We start from the raw sequence: 21,136 nt of genomic DNA, 5'->3' as shown, positions 1-21,136 counted from the left end.
GCATCCGACTCCCTGATCCAGGTCATTAATGTAAATTGTGAACAGCTGGGGGCCCAGGACAGATCCCTGTGGTACCCCACTTGTTACTGCCTGCCATTCAGAAAATGAGCCGTTTATTCCAACTCTCTGTTTTCTATCTGACAGCCAGTTCCCTATCCACGCCAAAACTTTCCCCTTTATCCCATGAGCCTCAATTTTCCATGCTAATCTTTTATGTGGGACCTTATCGAAGGCCTTTTGGAAGTCCAGGTACACCACATCTACTGGCTCTCCCCCATCTATTCTACCAGTTACTCCCTCAAAAAATTCCAATAGATTAGTCAAGCACGATTTACCCTTTGTAAATCCATGTTGACTCTGTCCTATCCTGTCCCCATTTGCTAAGTGCTCCGCTATTTCATCCTTAATGATGGACTCCAGCATTTTGCCCACAACTGATGTAAGGCTTACAGGTCTGTAATTACCTGCTTTTTCCCTACCCCCCTTTTTGAATAGTGGGGTAACGTTAGCTACCCTCCAATCCATCGGCACTGTTCCCGAGTCTAATGAATTCTGAAAAATCATCCTTAGTGCATCCGCTATCTCTAGGGCCACCTCCTTCAGTACCCTAGGATGCATGTTATCAGGCCCTGGGGATTTGTCCACCTTCAATCCCTTTAGCTTCCTTAACACCATATCCTTAGAGATATTGATTTGCGTCAGTTCCTCCTTTGCCAATGTCCCTATTTTTCCCGATATCCCAGGGAGGTTTTTTGTGTCTTCCTTCGTAAAGACTGACCCAAAGTATGCATTTAGTTGATCTGCCATTTCCTTATTTCCCATTATATATTCCCCCGTATCTGACTGCAATGGACCAACTTTGGTTTTCACCAGTCTTTTCCTTTTGATATATTTATAAAAGCTTTTGGAGTTAGTTTTTATATTTTCCGCCAGCTTGTTTTCGTAAGCTATTTTGCCCCTCTTGATCATGCCCTTTGCCCTCCTTTGCTCTATCTTAAACTGTTCCCAATCTTCCGCTCTGGCGCTTTTTTTGGCTATTTTATACGCCCTATCTTTGGATTTTATGCTGTCTCTAATTTCCCCTGTTATCCACGGTTGAGTCACCTTTTTAGATTTCCTTTTATGCCAGATTGGTATAAACAATTTTTGCAATTTTGTCATTCTATCTTTAAATGTTTGCCATTGTTTATCTACCTCCAGTCCTCCCAGGAACGTTGTCCAATCAGACCTACTCAGTTCCCGTCTCATGGCATCATAATTCCCCTTGTTTAAATTCAGGACCTTAGTCTCTGAGTCAATTTCTTCGCTCTCCATTTCGAGTGAGAAATCGATCATGTTATGATCGCTCTGACCCAAGGGTCCCCGTACAACAAGATTACTGATTAGTCCCTTCTCATTGTTTGATTTCCTCCAGTCAGTGATCCTTTCCTAAGGTGCGGCACCCAAAACAAAACATAATGGCCCAGAAATTCGGGTCCCAACGCGTGAGTACGCACGGGGTACACACGCGTAGACCCAATGAAAGTGCCGGTTTCGTGCGTGCACTGCGCATGCGTGGGAAACCGGCACTTCCGTTCCCCTGAAAGAAGGGGTTAAGAGGTGGAACGCGTGCGCGGGAGAGGCAGCGCCTACGTCTGGAACGTACGTTTTTTTTCCCAGGTTTCTCCGGGAAGGTAAGTCTCCAGAAGTTAGACATGTAAAAAGCAGTCGCAAGGCCTGCTTTTAACAAGGTAAGTGGTGAATTAATTAAAATTAAAACATTTTTTCCACAAGTTTATTATTTTCAAATACTTTAAAGAAAGGTAAGTTTATTTTTAGCCCCGTTAGAAAATGTAATTAATTTTTTCAAATTTAAATTATTGTTTAAAATAGTTATTACATGTAATTTATAGTTATTTTTAAAATGTGATTTAAAAAAAAAATTATTTGAAGTTTTAGTGATGTTTTGGGGCTTATTATTTATAGGTTTGACAGGTCTTCCTGTCAAACTTATGAATGAAGCATTCCCTGCTACCATTGACTCTCCATGGCCCACGTGATCCCAGGGGACGCTTCAAACTAACTGCGCCCCTGGGATACGCAAGCACTGCGCGCCGGCATTTGGAGGAGGCCCAGGATCGCAATTCCACTGGACCCACAGCTCAACAGCCAGCGCGCAAGGTAAGTGCAGGTCGGAGGCTTGCACCCGCGGGAAGCCTCCGACCTTACTCTGAGTTAGATCTGACTAGCGCTCTGTATAACTGCAGTGGAACTTCCTTACTTTATATGCTCTACCTTTGATGATGAGGCACTGCAGACTTTTTACACCTAGAAATTTGCTTTTGATGACTCATCCCTCCCAGTTGTAGTTGTCTAGAGCCTTTTCCATAGGTGGTAAATGCTCTGGCAGGGTCAGACTCTGAAATGACGCAAGAGGTGTCTATACCAGAGGAGTTGATTAACCAACCAGGACAGTAGTGGTTGATTAGTCAGGTTGCATACAGTCTCATTTAAGATTGTGTCCTGAGGCTTAACAGTTAGTTTCTGAGCCATATTTAATTGTGGACATTGTAATGCGTTGTAGAGCCATACTTTGAGATTGTGACTTGCATTTGATCTCTGCGATGGCAAGTTCATTGTGGAGCTCGTAAGTGCAATGAGTCTACAGCAGTCAGGAAAACCTTCTACATTGGAGGAAATCATGCTACCTAGATAAGTGAATTGTATCTCTGATTCCACTATCTTGGCTGGTTAGTCATCTATTATGATAGTAGCTAGAATGATAATGCGTCTTAGTGATTGAACAACTATGGATGCACTGCCCCATACACTGGATCTACACTATGTCAGATACGAATGAGCACATGAAATATTCAGGCGCCCTGACATATAGGTTGTGATTCTTCTATAGCAGGCTGAGGTTTGATGGACTCGGCAGGTTTCCACATAAGTGAGTGAATATACCCATGTTCACTCAGGCAGGCACGATGAACAATATCTCCCAAGGTGTTGTCATGGATTACCAGAAAACCAAAGTGCTTGTCAGTTGAAAAGCATAACCAAATGTCTTTTTGCAGCTTGTTTTGTTCATAAATGTGGGCATTTATCAGTAATAGTAACACATGCCCCAGCAAATCTGGCAGACTAGGATGATAGACGAGTACGGTAGATGTCTCCAGGCCATCATCTCATTATCCCCCAGATCAAACTTGGCTAAGACCATTGGAGCACATAGCCACAAATAACAATGAGTGACATATTGACCTCTGTGATGCCCACGGCCTCGAGATGTGGGGCACCTTCTTTCCCAGAAAAGACATCCACAGATTCTCATGTTACAGCAATGATGGAACTATCAAAAAGGAAATAGATCACATTATTGCAAACACTCATCAAGTGCGTAGTTGATAATGTCTGGATCTTCATGTGCTCGGAGTTTGGCAACTCTGACCACTCTTCTTGTAGCTTATGTAGTTCTAAAGTTGAAGAAAAATTCTGATCTCCCCAGAGGCTCAGCCATCAAACGGTTAGATGTCAAGAAGCTCAAATCTCCATTAGTAAAACTTAATTTCAGCTTGAACTGTCCACCTGCTTTCAGACACTGGCAGAGCCTACAGCTGAAGTGGTGAAAGAGTGGGCACTTTGAGATCAACTTAGCGGCACTGCAGCAGACTCCTTAAGACGTAGATGCTCTGGGTGCTTCAAATGCATCACTGATGAAATGCACAGCCTGGTTGAGCACTGTCACAAGGCAAAACTCAAGCAGGTTGCACAACTCTGAGCTAAGATAGTACATTGATCCCATTTACTGCCAATTTAAAAAAAAATTTTATTCATTGATGGGATGTGGGCGTCGCTGGCTAGGCCTGCATTTAGTGCCCATCCCTAATTGCCCTTGAGAAGATGGTGGTGAGCCGCCTTGAACCGCTGCAGTCCATATGGTGTAGGTACACCCACAATGCTGTTAGGAAGGGAGTTCCAGGATTTTGGCCCAGCGACAGTGAAGGAACGGCGATACAGGTCCAAGTCAGGATGGTGTGTGGCTTGGAGGGGAACTTGTAGGTGGTGATGTTCCCATGCGTCTGCTGCCCGTGTCCTTCTAAGTGGTAGAGGTCGTGGGTTTGGAAAGTGCTGTTGAAGGAGCTTTGGCGAGTTGCTGCAGTGCATCTTGTAGATGGTACACACTGCAGCCACAGTGTGCCGGTGGTGGAGGGAGTGAATGTTGAAGGTGGTGGATGGAGTGCCAATCAAGCGGGCTGCTTTATCCTGAATGGTGTCGAGCTTCTTGTGTTGTTGGAGCTGCACTCATCCAGGCAAGTGGAGAGTATTCCATCACACTCCTGACTTGTGCCTTGTAGATGGTGGAAAGGCTTTGGGGAGTCAGGAGGTGAGACACTCGCCGCAGAATTCCCAGCCTCTGGCCTGCTCTTGTAGCCACAGTATTTATATGGCTGGTCCAGTTCAGTTTCTGATCAATGGTAACCCCCAGGGTGTTGTTAGTGGGGGATTCAGCGATGGTAATGCCATTGAATGTCATGGGGAGATGGTTAGAGTCTCGCTTGTTGGAGATGGTCATTGCCTGGCACTTGTGTGGTGCGAATGTTACTTGCCACTTGTCAGCCCAAGTCTGAATGTTGTCCAGGTCTTGCTGCATATGGACACGGATGCGTCAGTATCTGACGAGTTTCGAATGGTGCTGAACAGTGTGCAATCATCAGCGAACATCCCCACTTCTGACCTTATGATGGAGGGAAGGTCATTGATGAAACAGCTGAAGATGGTTGGGCCTAGGACACTGCCCTGAGGAACTCCTGCAGTGATGTCATGTGATTGAGATGAATGACCTCCAACAACCACAGCCAACTTCCTTTGTGCTAGGTATGATGTTGAAATTTTGAATTAGCTACAATTAGTGACCAGTTTGAGCAAATGTTTTGATGGGCCAAGTGAATAAAGCTTTTCCTAATGAGGTATCCTGATCTGCAAAATATTGTGTTGAACTTGTTCTTCATTCATTGCCTTGCCCTTAATCAATTCTCTTGTTTTAATACCCTTTGTGTCATGAATGGACTTGTATGCATGAGATGGCTGAATAGTAAAGGTTAAGCCTCCAATTCCAGAGAAAGTATTCCTGTGTTTATAAAATTAAGAAAAATGCTCACACTCCGCCTTAGCTCTCGCCTCTGAGTCAGAAGGTCTGGGTTCAAGCCCCACTCCCAAGACTTGAGCACATGATCCAGGCTGCCATATCTGAAGTAATGAAGGAGTGCTGCACTGTTGGCAGTGCCTTCTTTCAGATGAGACGTTAAACAAAGGCCCAGTTTACCTTCTCTGGTGGACATAAAAGATCCTATGGCACTATTCGAAGAAGAGCAGGGCTATTCGCCAGGTGTCCTAGCCAGTGTTAAACTTGTATAGAAGACCATACTTTGAGTACTGTGCGGAGTTCTGGTCTCCAGATGACAAAAAGGATATAGAAGCACAGGAGAAGGTGCAAAAAAGATTTACAAGGATGATACCAGAACTGAGAGATTCTAACTATCAGGAAAGACTGAACCAATTGGAGCTCTTGTCTCTAGAAAAGAGAAGGCCGAGAGATGACCTGATAGAGATCTTTAAAATTATGACAGGTAGACGTAGAGATGATGTTTCCACTTGCGGTCGAGGCCATAAATATAAGAGAGTCACTAATCAATCCAATAGGGAGTTCAGGAGAAACCTCTTTACACAGAGTGGCTAGAATTGGGAACTTGCCACCACATGGAGTAGTTGAGACAAATAGCATAGATGCATTTAAGGGGAATTTAGATGCAAGAACATAAGAACATGTCACCGAGTGGTTGCAGAACACTGAGGGGGGAGGGTGAACAGCCAGAGGTCGTGGTCCATATCGGTACTAATGACATAGGTAGAAAGCGGGATGAGGTCCTGCAGGCAGATTTCAGGGAGCTGGGAAAGAGATTAAAAAGCAGGACCTCAAAGGTAGTAATCTCTGCATTACTCCCGTGCGAGTGAGTATAGAATAGGAGGATGGAGCAGATGAATGTGTGGCTGGAGCGATGGTGCAGGATGGAGGGCTTCAGATTCCTGGGGCATTGGGACTGGTTCTGGAGGAGGTGGGACCTGTATCAGCCGGACGGGTTGCACCTCAACAGAGTCGGTACCGATATCCTCACGGGGAGGGTTTAAACTAAGTTGGCAGGGGGATGGGCACCAGGATGTAGCATTAGAAAGGAGAAACAAAGGATTGGGAGAGACGGATAGAACTAAAGTAAGAAATAATGTGTATTGGGTGGGGTCAGACTAAGAACACAGGATGGCCTAAGATGGGTTTACAGTGCATGTATGTGAATACAAAGCATAGTAAACAAGGTTGATGAACTGCAGGCGCAAATAGCCACATGGGAATATGATGTTGTGGCAATAACTGAGACTGGCTCAAAAAGGGCAGGATTGGGTACTAAATATTCTTGGATATCAGGAAAGAAAGATAGGAGGTGGTGTGGCAGTATTGGTTAAGGAGAATGTTAGTGCTGGAGAGAGAGAATGTCCTGGAGGGGTCAAGGACAGAATCTATATGGCTAGAGTTAAGAAATAATAGAGGTGCCATTACATTTCTAGGTGTATTCTATAGGCCACCAACTACAGTAGTGGGGAAAAATATGGTGGAGCAAATTTGCAGAGAAATTAGAGATGCAAGAGCTATAGAGTAGTGATAATGGGGGGACTTCAACTATCCTAATATAGACTGGGATAGTAATACTGTAAAAGGCAGAGAGGGGGAAAGAATTTCTGAAATGTGTTCAGGAGAACTTTTTTGATCAGTATGTTTCCGGCCCAACGAGGAAGGAGGCATTGCCGGATCTGTCTCTGGGGAATGAGGTGGGTCAAGTGGAGCAAGTGTCAGTAGGTGAACATTTAGGGAACAGTGATCATAATATCATAAGGTTTAGATTAGCTATGGAAAAGGACAGGGAGCAATCTAGAGTAAAAATACTTAATTGGAGGAAGGCCAATTTCAGTGGGATGAGAACGGATCTGGCTCGGGTAAATTGGAATCAAAGATTGGCAGGCAAAACTGTAATCGAACAATGGGCTGCCTTTAAAGAGGAAATAGTTCGGGTACAGTTGGGGTACATTCCCACTAGGGAGAAAGCAGGGCAACTAAAGTCAGAGCTCCCTGGATGCCTAAAGAGTAGATGAAGCAGAAAGAGTGTGTATGGCATATGTCCGGTTGAGAATACACCTGAGAATCAGGCTATATACAGAGGTCAGTGGAGAGGTGAAAAAGAAAATAGAGGGGCAAAGAGAGGGTATGAGAATAGAATGGCAGCTAACATAAAAGGTAATTGAAAAGTGGTCTTTAGGCATATAAATAGTAAATGGGTAGTAAGAGGAGGGGTGGGGCCAATCAGGGACCAAAAAGGAGACCTACACATGGAAGCAGAGGTTATGGCTGAGGTACTAAATAAGTACCTTGCATCTGTCTTCAAGAAAGAAAATGCTACCATAGACGTTGTGAAGGAGTAGGTAGAGGAGATCCTGGATGGGATAAAAATTGATGATAGGAGGTATTAGAAAGGCTGGCTGTACTTAAAGTAGATAAGTCATCAGGACCAGATGTGATGCATCCTAGAATGCTGAGGGAAGTGAAGGAAGGAATTGCGGAGGTACTGGCCATAATCTTCCAATCCTCCTTAGAAATGGGGGTGGTGCCAAAGTACTGGAGAATTGCAAAAAAGATAAACCCAGCAGCTGGGGAAGCTTTTAGAAACAATAATCAGGGACAAAATTAACAGTCGCTTGGACAAGTGTGGATCAATTAAGGAAAGCCAGCACGTTAAAGGCAAATCGTGTTTTAACTAACTTGATCAAGGCTTTTTGATGAGGTAACAGAGAGGGTTGATGAGGGCAATGCGGTTGACGTGGAGTACATGGATTTTGAAAAGTTGTTCAACAAAGTACCATGTAATAGGCTTGCCAGCAAAGTTGAAGCCCATGGAATAAAAGGGACAGTGGCAGCATAGATACGAAACAGGAAACAGAGTAATGGTGAACGGTTGTTTTTCAAACTGGAGGAAGGTATACAGTGATGTTCCCCAGGGGTCGGTTCTAGGACCACTGCTTTTCTTGATGTATATTAATGACTTGGATGTGTGTGTACAGGGCACAATTTCAAAATTTGCAGATGACACAAAACTTGGAAGTATAGTGATAGACTTCAAGAGGACATAGATAGGCTGGTGAACTGGGCGGACATGTGGCAGATGAAATTTAACACAGAAAATTGTGAAGTGATGCATTTTGGTAGAAAAAATGGAGAGGAAATATAAACTAAAGGTTACAATCCTAAAGGGGGTGCACAAACAGAGACCTTGGGGGTATATGTGCACAAATCGTTGAAGGTGGCAGGGCAGGTTGAGAAAGCAGTTAAAAAAGCTTGCGGGATCCTGTGCTTTATGAATAGAGGTATAGATTACAAAAGTGTGGAAATGATAAAACACTGGTTTGGCCTCAACTGAAGTGTTGTTCTATTCTGGGCTCTGCACTTTAGAAAGGATGTGAAGGCCTTAGACGGTGCAGAAAAGATTTACGAGAATGATTCCAGGGATGAGGGACTTCAGTTACGTGGCTAGACTGGAGAAGCTGGAGTTGTTCTCCTTGGAGCAGAGAAGTTTGAGGAGAGATTTGATGGAGTTGTTCAAAATCATGAGGGGTCTGGACAGAGCAGACAGAGAGAAACTGTTCCCATTGGCGGAAGGGTCGAGAACCAGAGGACACAGATTTAAGGTGATTGGTAGAAGAACCAAAGGCGACATGAGGAAACACTTTTTTACTTGGCGAGTGGTTAGGATCTGGAATGCACTGCCTGAAAGGGTGGTGGAGGCAAACTCAATCGTGGCTTTCAAAAGCAAGTTGGATAAGTACCTGAAGGAGAAAAATTTGCAGGGGAAAGGGCAGGGGAGTGGGACTAGCTGAAGTGCTCTTGCAGAGAACCGGCACAGGGTCGATGGGCCGAAAGGCCTACTTCCGTGCTGTAACCATTCTATGATTCTATAACAAGAATTAGGAGCAGGGGTAGGCCATACAGCCCTTCAAGCCTGCTCCGCCTTTCAATAAGATCATGGCAGATCTTTGACGTCAACTCCACTTTCCCGCCCATTCCCCATATCCCTTGATTCCCCTAGAGTCCAAAAATCTATCTCACTCAGCCTTGAATATACTCAACGAATCAGCATCCACAGCCCTTTGGGATAGAGAATTCCAAAGATTCACATCCCTCTGAGTGAAGAAATTCCTTCATCATCTCGCTCTTAAATGGCTGACCACTTATCCTGAGACTATGCCCCCTAGTTCTAGACTCTCCAGCCAGGGGAAACAACCTCTCAGCAGCTACCCTTTCAATCCCCCTCAGAATCTTCTGTTTCAATGAGATCAGCTCTCATTCTTCTAAACTCCAGAAAGTATAGAAACATAGAAGATAGGAGCAGGAGTAGGCCATTCGACCCCTCGAGCCTGCTCCGCCATTCAATGAGATCATGGTTGATCATCCAAATTCAGTACCCTGTCCCTGCCTTCTCCCCATATCCCTTGATCCCTTTAGCCTTAAGAAATATATCTAACTCCTTCTTGAATATATTTAATGAATTGGCCTCAACTGCCAATGATAGGCTCAATCTCTCCTCACAGGACAACCCTCTCATCCCAGGGATCAACCTAGTGAACCTTTGTTGCACCGCCTCTAAGGCATGCATGTCCACCCCGATAAGGAGTGCACAGTACTCCAGGTGTGGTCTCACCAAAGCCCTGTAAAATTGTCGTAAGACTTCCTTACTCTTGTACTCCAACTCCCTTTCAATAAAGGCCAATATTCCATCTGCCTTCCAAATTACTTGCTGTACCTGCATGCTAACTTTCTGTGTTTCCTGTACGAGGACACCTAACTCTCTCTGAACACCAACATTTAACAGTTTCTCACCATTTAAAAAATATGCGGTTTTTCTATTCTTCCAACCAAAGTGAATAACCTCACATTTCCCCACATTATACTCCATCTGCCACCTTATTGCCCACTCACTTAACCTGTCTAAATCCCTTTGCAGGCTCTTTGTGTCCTCCTCACAGCTTACTTTCCCACCTAGCTTTGTATCGTCAGCAAACTTGGATACATTGCACTCGGTCCCTTCACCTAAGTCATTAATATAGATTGTAAATAGTTGAGGCCCAAGCACTGATCCTTGCGGCACCCCACTAGTTACAGCCTGCCAACTGGAAAATGACCCGTTTATCCCTGCTCTCTGTTTTCTGTCCATTAACCAATCCTCCGTCCATGCTAATATATTACCCCCAACCCCATGAGCCCTCATCTTGCGTAGCAACCTTTTTTGTGGCACCTTATTGAATGCCTTTTGAAAATCCAAATATACAACATCCACTGGTTCTGCTTTATCTACCTTGCTAGTTACATCCTCAAAAAACACACACATTTTTTTAACACAGTTTCCCTTGCATAAAACCATGTTGTCTCTGTCTAATATTATGATTTTTCTAAGTGCCCTGTTACCACTTACCTTAATCATGGATTCCAGCAGTTTTCTGACGATTGATGTCAGGCTAACTGGCTTGTAGTTCCCTGTTTTCTCTCCCCTGTTTTCTCTCTCCCTCCTTTCTTGAATAGCAGGGTTACATTTGCTACCTTCCAATCAGCTAGGACTGTTCTAGAATCTAGAATTTTGGAAGATCACAACCAACGCATCCACAATCTCTGCAGCCACCTCTTTTAGAACCCTAGGATGTAGGCCATCAGGTCCAGCGGATTTGTCGGCTTTTGGTCCCATTAGTTTCTCAACTACTTTTTCTCTACTAATAATTACTTTAAGTTCCTCACTCTTATTAGCCCCTTGGTTCCCCACTATTTTTGATATGCTTATTGTGTCTTCTACTGTGAAAACAGATACAAAATATTTGTTTAAAGTCTCTACCATTTCCTTATTCCCCATTTATAATTTCACCTGTCTCAGCCTCTAAGGGACCAATGCTTACTTTTGCTACTCCCTTTTTTCATACTTGTAGAAGATCTTATCTGTTTTTATATTTCTTGTTAGTTTACTCTCATTCTATTTTCTCCCTTGTTTTTAATCAATTTTTTGGTCATCCTTTGCTGGTTTCTAAAGCTCTCCCAATCCTCAGACTTGCTACTATTCTTCACAACATTATCAGCCTCTTTTAATCTAATACTATCCTTAACTTTTTTAGTTTGCCACGGATGGATCCCTTTTCCTGGAGTTTTTATTTCTCAGTGGAATGTATATTTGTTGAGAATTTTGGAATATTTCTTTAAATGTTTGCCACTGCTTATCTACCGTCATCTTTTAACCTAATTTTCCAATCTACCTTGGCTAATGCGCACCTCATACTTGTGTAATTGGCTTTATTTAAGTTTAAGACTCTCGATTCTGCCTGATGTATTTCACACACAAACTCAATGTGAAATTTTATCATATTATGATCACTCTTTGCCAGAGAATCGTTTACTGTGAGATTACTAAGTAACCCTGTCTCATTACACAATACAATATAAGATCTAAAATAGCCTGCTCCCTGGTTGGTTCCATGGCGTATTGTTCTAGGAAACTGTCTCGAATGCATTCCATGAACTCGTCTTCCAGACTACCATTGCCAATTTGATTTGCCCAGCCTATAAGATTAAAGTCCCCCATGATTATTGTACAAGAAACTTTGTGATATCCAGCACCGATGGGACCGGCGTGTTGCCGATCTATCAAAACTGCCGGACATACAAAGTTAATGTTGAAGCATACGGAGGTTTTCATCTCCGTATCTGACAACAAACACTGTTGCTTAGCAACAGCTTCTAAAGAGGCAGCTGCAAGCGTCTCTAGCTGAAGCTGTTGCTATAGCTACAGACCTTGCAGTGGCTGACTGGGGGGGGAAAAAAAAGAACGAGATCTAAAAAAAACTTACAGAAAACAGCTCCTGATTTTTGCCGTTAGATCGAGTATTCCGGACATACAACCTCCTGATAAACCAAAGTTTCCTGTATTTACTTTGTTAGAAGCTTCTGTTTGTTGATTAATACTCTGTCCAATGACATAGCTACTGCTTGGGGGCTTATATGCTACTCCCACCAGTGTTTTCTGCCCCATATTATTTCTTATCTCCACCCATACTGATTCTACTTCCTGATCACCCGAGCCAAGATCCTTTCTCACTACTGTCCTTTATGTCAACCTTTATTACCAGGGCTACCCCCTCCTTTTCCATTCTGCCTGTCTTTTCTAATTGTCAAGTACCCTGGAATATTTAGTTCCCAACTTTGATCAACTTGTAATCACGTCTCTGTGACGGCTATTCGATCAAAGCCATTTATCTCTATTTGTGCCACTTATTCATCTATCTTGTTATGGATGCTTCATGCATTCAGATAAAAAGCCTTTAATTTTAACTTTTTACCATTATTCCCTGCTTTCACCTTATTTGCTGATGGACATGAGGGAGAAAGGAATAGGATATGTTGATGGTGTAAGGTGGGAGTGGGGTTGTGTGGAGCAACAGCACTGGCCTAGACCAGTTGGGCAGAATGGCCTGTTTCTCGGCTTTAAAGTCTACATAATGCTATATTTATCCCTCAAGCACCATCACTAAAACAAATTGTCTGATCATGCCTCACTGCTGTTTGTGGGACCATGCTGTGTAAATTGCCTGCCATGTTTCCCTACATTGCAATACTGATTACACTTCAAAAAGTACTTGCAGGGAACTTTCGATTTACCGGCACCTAAATAACCGGAAATCTCGGTTAACCGGCAAAATTCAGGAGTAGGTTTTACTTCATATTTTTTTGCCTACTTCCACCTGTGCTGTGCAAGGGTGTGGCTGCAGCTGTTGCTAAGCTACAGAGACGCTTGAAACTTGAGGCCATTGTTCTACAGTTGCTAAGCAACAGGGTTTGTTGCTTTATACGGAGCTGTCAGCTCTCCCTATCTTTTACTATAGCGTTCGGTTATCCGGAATTTTTAATGAACCGGCACCACATCGGTCCTGTCCGTGCCGGATAAAAAAAAGTTTCCTGTAATTGGCTGTAAAGCGTTTTGAGACATCCTGAGGTTGTGAAAGGCACTGTATAAATGCAATTCCTTCCCTCCCCCCTTCAAACCTGAAAATGCATTAACCATTTGAAAATTTCAAAACTGAGATTGATGGGTTCTGTTAGGCAAGGGTATTAAAGGTTACAGAACCAAGGTGGGTGGATGGAGTTGAGATGCAGCTAAGCTATGATCTAATTGAACGGCGAACAGGCTTAAGGAGCTGAAACACCTACTCCTGTACTCCTATGTGGTAGCTCACTGGTAATTTGGGATTGGGAGCCCAGGTGTTATATTTAGGGTCCTATTTTGAGCTGGAACGTGGAGCACAACAGGGGAACGGGGACATTGCTGGAGGTTTCATCACATGACCTCTCCCCTCCAATCGCCCTGCCTAGTCAAACAGCCTTTGTTTCCATCAATATTTTTATAACGCAATTACAGCAAAAAGTAGCAACCTGATGTAATTGTAAATCACAGCAGCAATTACAGATTAATGTTACTGAATTATTTTGCAAGGCAATTAATAGAGCACGCTGTTGCATCACATTATAATGGTGTCCGCTACTAAAATTACTTTTAAAGAAAATGACATGAAATCTACATTTCAAAAGTGTGTGCAGTATGTAGCAGATTGTGCCACATGTGTCTGAACTCTGGCATCCAACATATTTCAGCTGAGTTTTAGTTCTGCATGTTGCTCATGTTGAAGCGTCCCATTGAACTGAAAACAGCTGTGATAATTCCGAGGCAACCATTCACCCACTTGAAAATCAAGCATCCCAATGCTTCCAAATTAATTAGTAAAAGTTCTGAACTGGTGAATGTGTAGATGAAACCATCTTTGTTCTGCTCAACACAAGGTCCAAATTGTAAACGTCAACACTGGCAGGGGAGGAAGAGGGGGAGGGAGTACTTTATATGTCAGAGTGCTTTTTTTAAAAACACAGTTCAGTTGTATCAGATACTTTTTTTTGCTGGCGAATGATTCCCTTTTAAGGCATGCTGGTAAAAGCAGGAAGTGACTACATTGTTAGTGGTCAAGCTAATCATCGTTCAGGGAATCAGTTCCTATGGAGGCATTCCAAGCATACTGCTCATTCAGGGAGTAAGCAACATACAAACTACACTCTGGAATGTGTAATGGGGAAAAGCGGCTGCCTAGCATCCAGCAGGGAGTGTACATTTTTAAGTGATGCATAACAAAATTATTGCTGTGCAGTTCAGTATTTACGGTGTCTCAGTGTCTTTAAAACTCCTTCCTGTACAGTACGTGAAGTCTACAGAAAAAGCTTGGGATTCTCCTTGGTTCTGTTTTACCATTCTGCAGTAAGTTTATAATATAACCTTGCAACACTTTGCTGCCTCAGCCAAACTACTGAATTTTAAAATAAGAATTGTAATGAATGAGATGGAGAATGGAGTAGGATCGTTTACTTTTATTGCGTTCTCTTATGGATAACTACGTGATTTTTCTGCATTATAACAGTGACTGCACTTCAAAAGTACTTAATTAGCTGTAAAGCGCCTTGGGACGTCCTGAGGTTGTGAAAGGCACTGTATAAATGACTGCGTGGTTGGAGAGCAATTGAAATGCTGTGAGAATAACCAGTACTCCAAACCCTGTCCCTATTGGAGTTTTAAAAAGTAGTTTGAACAGCCTTTTAAGGAACAGAAATCCATTGGTTACGTGTATGTTTATGGGCTTAATCATATGCGGAAACACCAGATTAATATCTCTCAAAAAAAAAGGCACAGAATGTTCTTTCAAACATTCCAAGTTACATTGCTAGTCTGGCACACAGTTAGCTCACCCCAACGTTGTCAGGCAGTCATGATCAAGGACCAGCTGATCTTTTTGTAATGTAGCATGAGTGCATGTGCAACTGGGATATTTTTAGGTCTTAAATGACACTGAAGCTAGCATTGCCTCAGGAAAAAGTCGGAGGAGAGAAGCGAGCTAATCTGTTTCAGCAAATAACTATTTAAAAAATGTAAACAAGATAAGATAATTGTGCAGAGTTTTTATTTCAGCAGAATGTTAATTGCAGGATATAGTAGCAGACTTGAGTGCCTCTTTGAACTACAATTCAAAAATTACTGGTTTAGAAACTCCTGTATTTGCCCCACCCCCGAAAGCCAGTCATGAAGCAGTTTTGTTTTAATACTACATTTGTACACGATAGACGTGTTTGTGCTTTCATGAAATGTATATTAAATACTACAACTTAATTGAATTGTTTTTTGCATTGAAAGTAAATCTGTATTTTCACGATTTTTTTTTTTTTAGAAAGCGATACCCAACAGAATTAATGGCACCAAAATATTGAGAATTACACTTGTGTGCTTATGAATTAAGCAGTTATAATATAATATAGTTACAATAATTTAATATATTTATGATAATTGACAGAAAAGCCAATGAAGAGATTTTTTTTTTACACTGCGAGTTGTTGTGATCTGGAATGTACAACCTGAAAGGGAGATGGAAGAAGTTCTAATCGAAGCTTTCAAAAGGGAATTTTTTCTATGTTTCTGTTGGGGGAAGAGAGCGGGAATATGGTATTGAGAAAGAGGGTCAGCCATGATATTGAATGGTGGAGCAGGCTCGAAGGCCGAATGGCCTACTCCTCCTATTGTTCTATGTTTCTAATTGGATAAATACTTAAAGGAAAAATGTGCAGGGCTATGGGGAAAGAGCAGGGGAGTGGGACTAATTGGATAGCTCTTTCAAAGAGCCAGCACAGGCAGGATGGGCTAATTGGCTGCCTTCTGTGCAGTGTGATTCTTTGAATATGTTTTGTTAAACAAATGGACTCAGTTTGTGCCGATGTCTTGTAGATTGAATACTATAAATATTACGGTGAAAAATTATGCTAACAACAGTCGTCTGATTTCAGCAAACAAAACGCCAGACAGACTAGTCAGGATTTGGAATAAAGAAAGACCTGCATTTATATAGTGCCTTTCATGACCACCGGATGTCCCAAAGCACTTTACAGCCAATGAAGTACTTTTGAAGTTTAGTCACTGTTATGTAGGAAAATGCACTGCTTGATAGGGTGGTGGATACAGATTAAATAGTAGTCTTCAAAAGGGAATTAGATAAATACTTGGAGAAAAAATTGCAGGGATAGGGGGAATGAACAGGAGAGTGAGACTAACTGAATTGCTCTTTGAAGGAACCGGCACAGGCTCGATGGGCTGAATGATCTCCTTCTGTGTTGTATGATTCTATGAAATGAGCAAACAAAAATGGCAGATGAAATTTAATGCAGGAAGTGTGAAGTGATGTCTTTTGGGAGGAAGAGTGAGGGAGAGGCAATATAAATCAAATGATACAATTTTAAAGGGAGTGCAGGAACAGGGGGGCCTGGGGGGTTCACATACACAAATCTTTGAAGTGGCTAGGACCAAGTTAAGATTGCATTTTATAAAAATCTACCAATCTTTTAATAATTTCTTGAAGAAAAGCAAAAGATTATGTACTTGCTGTTCCTGGTTTGCTAAGCTTTTTAATGATTGAGAAGGTGGTAGTGGACCTTCTTGAACCTCATGCAGTTTTGATAGAACTGATGGGCTTGCTGCGCCACATCAGAGAGCAGTTTAAGAGTCAGCCACGTTGGTGTGGGACTGATAACACATATAGGCCAGACTGGGTAAGGATGGCAGGTTTCCTTTCCTAAAGGACATTAATGAACCAGTTGGCATTTTATGACAATCCGACAGCTTCATGGTCACTTTTACTGACGCTAGGTTTTTGCTTCCAGATTTAAAAAAAAACTGAATTCAAATTCTCAAACTGCCATGGTGGGGTTTGAACTTGTGTTCTCTGGATTACTAGTCTAGTATCACCACCACTACACTACCCTTTGATCAGCTGAATGTTTGTTTTTGTTTTGTTCCTTTTATTTTCCTGGGAATTTTTGATGACCTATGATGTCAGTATAAATTTTATTACAACATCCTCATTTAATCTCCAAAACTGACTTGCATAGATGCAATTGAAGTTCAAAGACTATGAATCTCACTCGTTTGATCCAGAAAGTAGAATGTAAAACGATGTAATTTATTATGTAGTAAAATACATTGTGGAAATGATCGCATATAAAATGTCCGAGGAAACTATGAATATATATTTTTTAATGGATCCTTCTTTAATTGGTGGAGTTCAAGTAGTAGTAGATGATTACTCCAAATGTTAAATGTTAAACCAAGGTCCTGTCTGCCAGTTTGAAGTCCAGTTGGCAGTCAAGATCCAATAGTGTTATTGAATACTGAGTTCTCCAGGTGTCCTCAACCAGTTTCACCAAAAGCTCATAATTTCATTGATGTTTGTGGGACCTAGTGTACAAAATAATGCAAAGTTTGTGTACATAATCAATGCACTTCAAAATAAATCATTTGTATTGCATGTTTCTATGTAAAGTTTCTTGAGATATTTCTGAAGATAGGCAACCTAAATTTGAAAGGACAAATACCAAATTGTACTGCTGACTTTTTTTTGCAATGAAGTAAATTTGATACAAAACACTTCACTGAAATATTAGTAACAATACTGGGTGTGATTAGTCTTGCCATTTTCTTTTAAAGATTTGAGAAGATTGTGTTCTCGGCAACTGCTCAGCATTAACTCGGGTGGGAAGGCGGAAGTGTGAGAGAGGGGAAAAAACGCTTGCGTTCTGCAAGCAGACTAGTCACACTGCAGGCAGTGATAAATGGATGTATGCCAGTTACCCGAGTGCATCCATTTAGCTGATGAGCAATTCTGTAAATTGTTAACTTTTTTCCCCCAAGTTCTTTTGAATTATCCAGGACCCCTCTTAGGCTAAGTACTTGCTGTTCCTGGTTCTTGTCCCTTTCAGTAAAGTTTTAAGAAAAGTGGATGACAAGAGTGTTGGCCTGATAATCTACATCCTAGGGTACTTAAGGAAGTGGCCCTAGAAATAGTAGAAGCAGTGCTGGCCATCTTCCAAAATTCTAAAGTCTCTGGAACAGTTCCCATGGATTGGAGGGTAGCTAATGTTACCCCACTATTCAAAATAGGTGGTAGAGAGAAAACAGGGAATTATAGACCGGTAAGCCTGACATCGGTAGTGGGGAAAATGCTAGAGTCCATTATAAAAGATGTAATAGCAGAGCACTTGGAAACCAGTGACAGGATCGGACAAAGTCGACATGGATTTACAAAAGGTAAATCGTGCTTGACTAATCTACTGGAATTTTTTGAGGATGTAACTGGTAGAATAGATAAGGGAGAACCAGTGGATGTGGTGTATTTGGACTTTCAGAAGGCTTTCGATAAGGTCCCGCATAAGAGACTAGTGTGTAAAGTTAAAGCACATGGGGTTGGGGGGCAAGGTACTGACTTGGATAGAGAACTGCTTGGCAGACAGGAAGCAAAGAGTTGGAATAAACGGGTCTTTTTCCGAGTGGCAGGCAGTGACTAGTGGGGTATCGCAGGGATTGGTGCTAGGACCCCAGCTATTCACAACATATAGATGTAATATTTCCAAGTTTGCAGATGACACAAAGCTGGGTGGGCCTGTGTGCTGTGAGGAGGATGCCGAGAAACTCCAGTATGATTTGAACAGGTTGGTTGATTGGGCAGATGCAGTATAATGTGGATAAATGCGAGGTTATCCACTTTGGTGGCAAAAACAGGAAGGCAAATTATTATCTGAATGGCAATAGATTGGGAGAAGGGGAAGTGCAATGAGACCTGGGTGTCCTTGTGCACCAGTCGCTGAAGGTAAGCATGCAGGTGCAGCAGGCGGTTAAGAAGGCAAATGGTATGTTGGCCTTCGTAGCGAAAGGATTCGAGTAGAGAAACAAGGATGTCTTGCTGTAGTTGTCCAGGGCCTTGGTGAGACCACACCTTGAGTATTGTGTGCAGTTTTGGTCACCTTATCTGAGGAAGGATGTTCTTGCCATGGAGGGAGTGCAGCGAAGATTTGCCAGACTGATACCTGGGATGGCAGGAATGACGTATGAGGAGAGATTGGGTCGATTGGGCTTATACTCGCTGGAGTTTAGAAGAATGAGAGGGGATCTCATTGAAACTTATAATATTCTAACAGGACTAGACAGACTAGATGCAGGAAGGATGTTCCTGATGGCGGGTGAGTTCCGAACCAGGGGTCACAGTCTAAAGATAAGGAGTAAGCCATTTAGGACAGAGATGAGGAGGAATTTCTTCACCCAGAGAGTGGTGAACCTGTGGAATTCTCTACCACAGAAGGCAGTTGAGGCCAATTCATTAAATATATTCAAGAAAGAGTTAGATATATTTCTTAAGGCTAAAGGGATCAAGGGATATGGGGAGAAAGCAGGGACATGGTACTGCATTTGGATGATCAGCCATGATCTCATTAAATGGCGGAGCAGGCTCAAGGGGCCGAATGGCCTAATCCTGCTCCTATCTTCTATGTTTCTAAACTACCTTGAGATTCCAGCAAGAGCTGAGTTTCTTTTGTCTTGGGCCTGACTGAGGTAGATAACTGTCCAGAGATGGATGGCTTCCTATACCATTCAAACAGAGTTTTAGCAGTGGCATCTGTGGACTTGTTGACACCCCATTCGTTCAGCAGATACGCTGGAGAGTTACAGGAATAGGCCCAACTCTGGCCATTATTTCTCCCTTGTCTGGATTAGTGATATTAAATTTGAAGAAAACCCAACGCACTTGTGTTGGATTCAATCTTTTAATGCGCATCAACTTGACTGCACTTTCCTTCTTGGGTCTCTGAAAGGCACAATGAGTAGTGGTGCAGGGTTAATATTGAGAAGAAGGTGAGAACAGATGAGTTGCCATTAACAAGCATATATAATGTTTTTTTCCTTGTCATTTTGATGCTATTCTATTTCAGACTTTTGCTGATGACATCAAATAGTGTAACATGATGTATTAACTAAAGATATGCTGTTTTTAATATAGTGAAGGCATTTGCTGTTAGTTTCTGAACACAACATTAAAAAGAAAAAGCAATACAGACATCATTATCTTGATGGCGCATATGTAAAGGAAAAGCAGTTCAGCACTTTGAAGACATTGGTACCATTTGTTCAACTTTGTGTTATGGCACCTTAATTGGTAATTTTCATAGAAACTGCTCTTGTGGCATTGTGCATTGGCGTTTCAAATTACGACACTATAAACATTGCACTTCACTTTTCCTTAAATTTATTTGTGCTTAATGGAATATTGAAACCAGTAGCAAGTACACTGCCCATATTTTGAAGAGGAACCAATTGAAAGTTCATAAGTTTTTCACTTAATGATCTTTTTGTTTCTTTGCTCAGAGTTAAAGCTGAAGAGGCCTCTGTTCTTGATCCGAAGACCAGAAGCTCACTTCCCTATCTGTTTCTAACAGGTAAGACTGCACAGTGCAGCATAGTATTTTCAAGTGCTGCAGTCAAAGCTCTAGTATCCTGAAAAATGTAAATGGTGTGCTTTGCCTTGGTTTTGGCCTTCATTCCTTAATGCTGCATTGACCCACCAAACCTTTATTTTCAAAATGTCTCCCTTCCATTGGTCTTAAAGTTGCGGTATTCTATCCCTTTCTTTCTATCAGTTCATCTATCTATGTGTGAATGTGTTTTTTATCCCCCTTCTGAGACGCATAGACATATTTGAATCCTGTTTACGAAGATTGCTTTCTAGCCCCATAGTCTTTTAAAAGGTTATTCATTTTTGTAGAGGAGAAACTGGACTTCAGGTTTGATTCATTTTATCCACAAGGTATCAGACATTTTCAATAACAGAATCTCCCCTACTCTGAAAATGAAAAATGTTGAAAAACAAACTGGTTTAAAGCTGTATCTCATTACTTGACTACATGAAGTTAAAAGTGTGAAGCTGCTGAGTATAAATAGTTTATGGAGCGAGGAAGTACTGTATTGTTGGAGGTGCTGTCTTTTTAATGATGCATTAAAATGTTTACTTGTTTAACTTTTCAGTGGTTCATGTAGATGTAAAAGATCCCATGGCACTATTTGAAGAAAATCAGGGAGTTGTGTGTCTTGGCCAATATTCTTCTTTCTAAAAACAG

The 21,136-nt window shown here is 42.0% G+C and overlaps 1 protein-coding gene across 1 annotated transcript in view; it reads left to right on the top strand.

The window, feature by feature from the left end:
* LOC147123480 (talin-1) overlaps nt 1–21,136 on the top strand; it is a 287,370-nt gene that overhangs the window by 85,204 nt on the left and 181,030 nt on the right. The window contains exon 2 of the mRNA XM_085973632.1: nt 20,388–20,458. The gene's annotated coding sequence lies outside the window, so the exon portion shown is untranslated. The remainder of the gene's footprint in view (nt 1–20,387; nt 20,459–21,136) is intronic.

The sequence above is a fragment of the Somniosus microcephalus genome, chromosome 2 (genome assembly GCF_052327205.1).
Source record: "Somniosus microcephalus isolate GS21.2 chromosome 2, FLI_Smic_1.0, whole genome shotgun sequence".
In the NCBI taxonomy this organism is placed as follows: Eukaryota; Metazoa; Chordata; class Chondrichthyes; order Squaliformes; family Somniosidae; genus Somniosus; species Somniosus microcephalus.
This window is presented reverse-complemented; position numbering and strand designations above follow the sequence as displayed.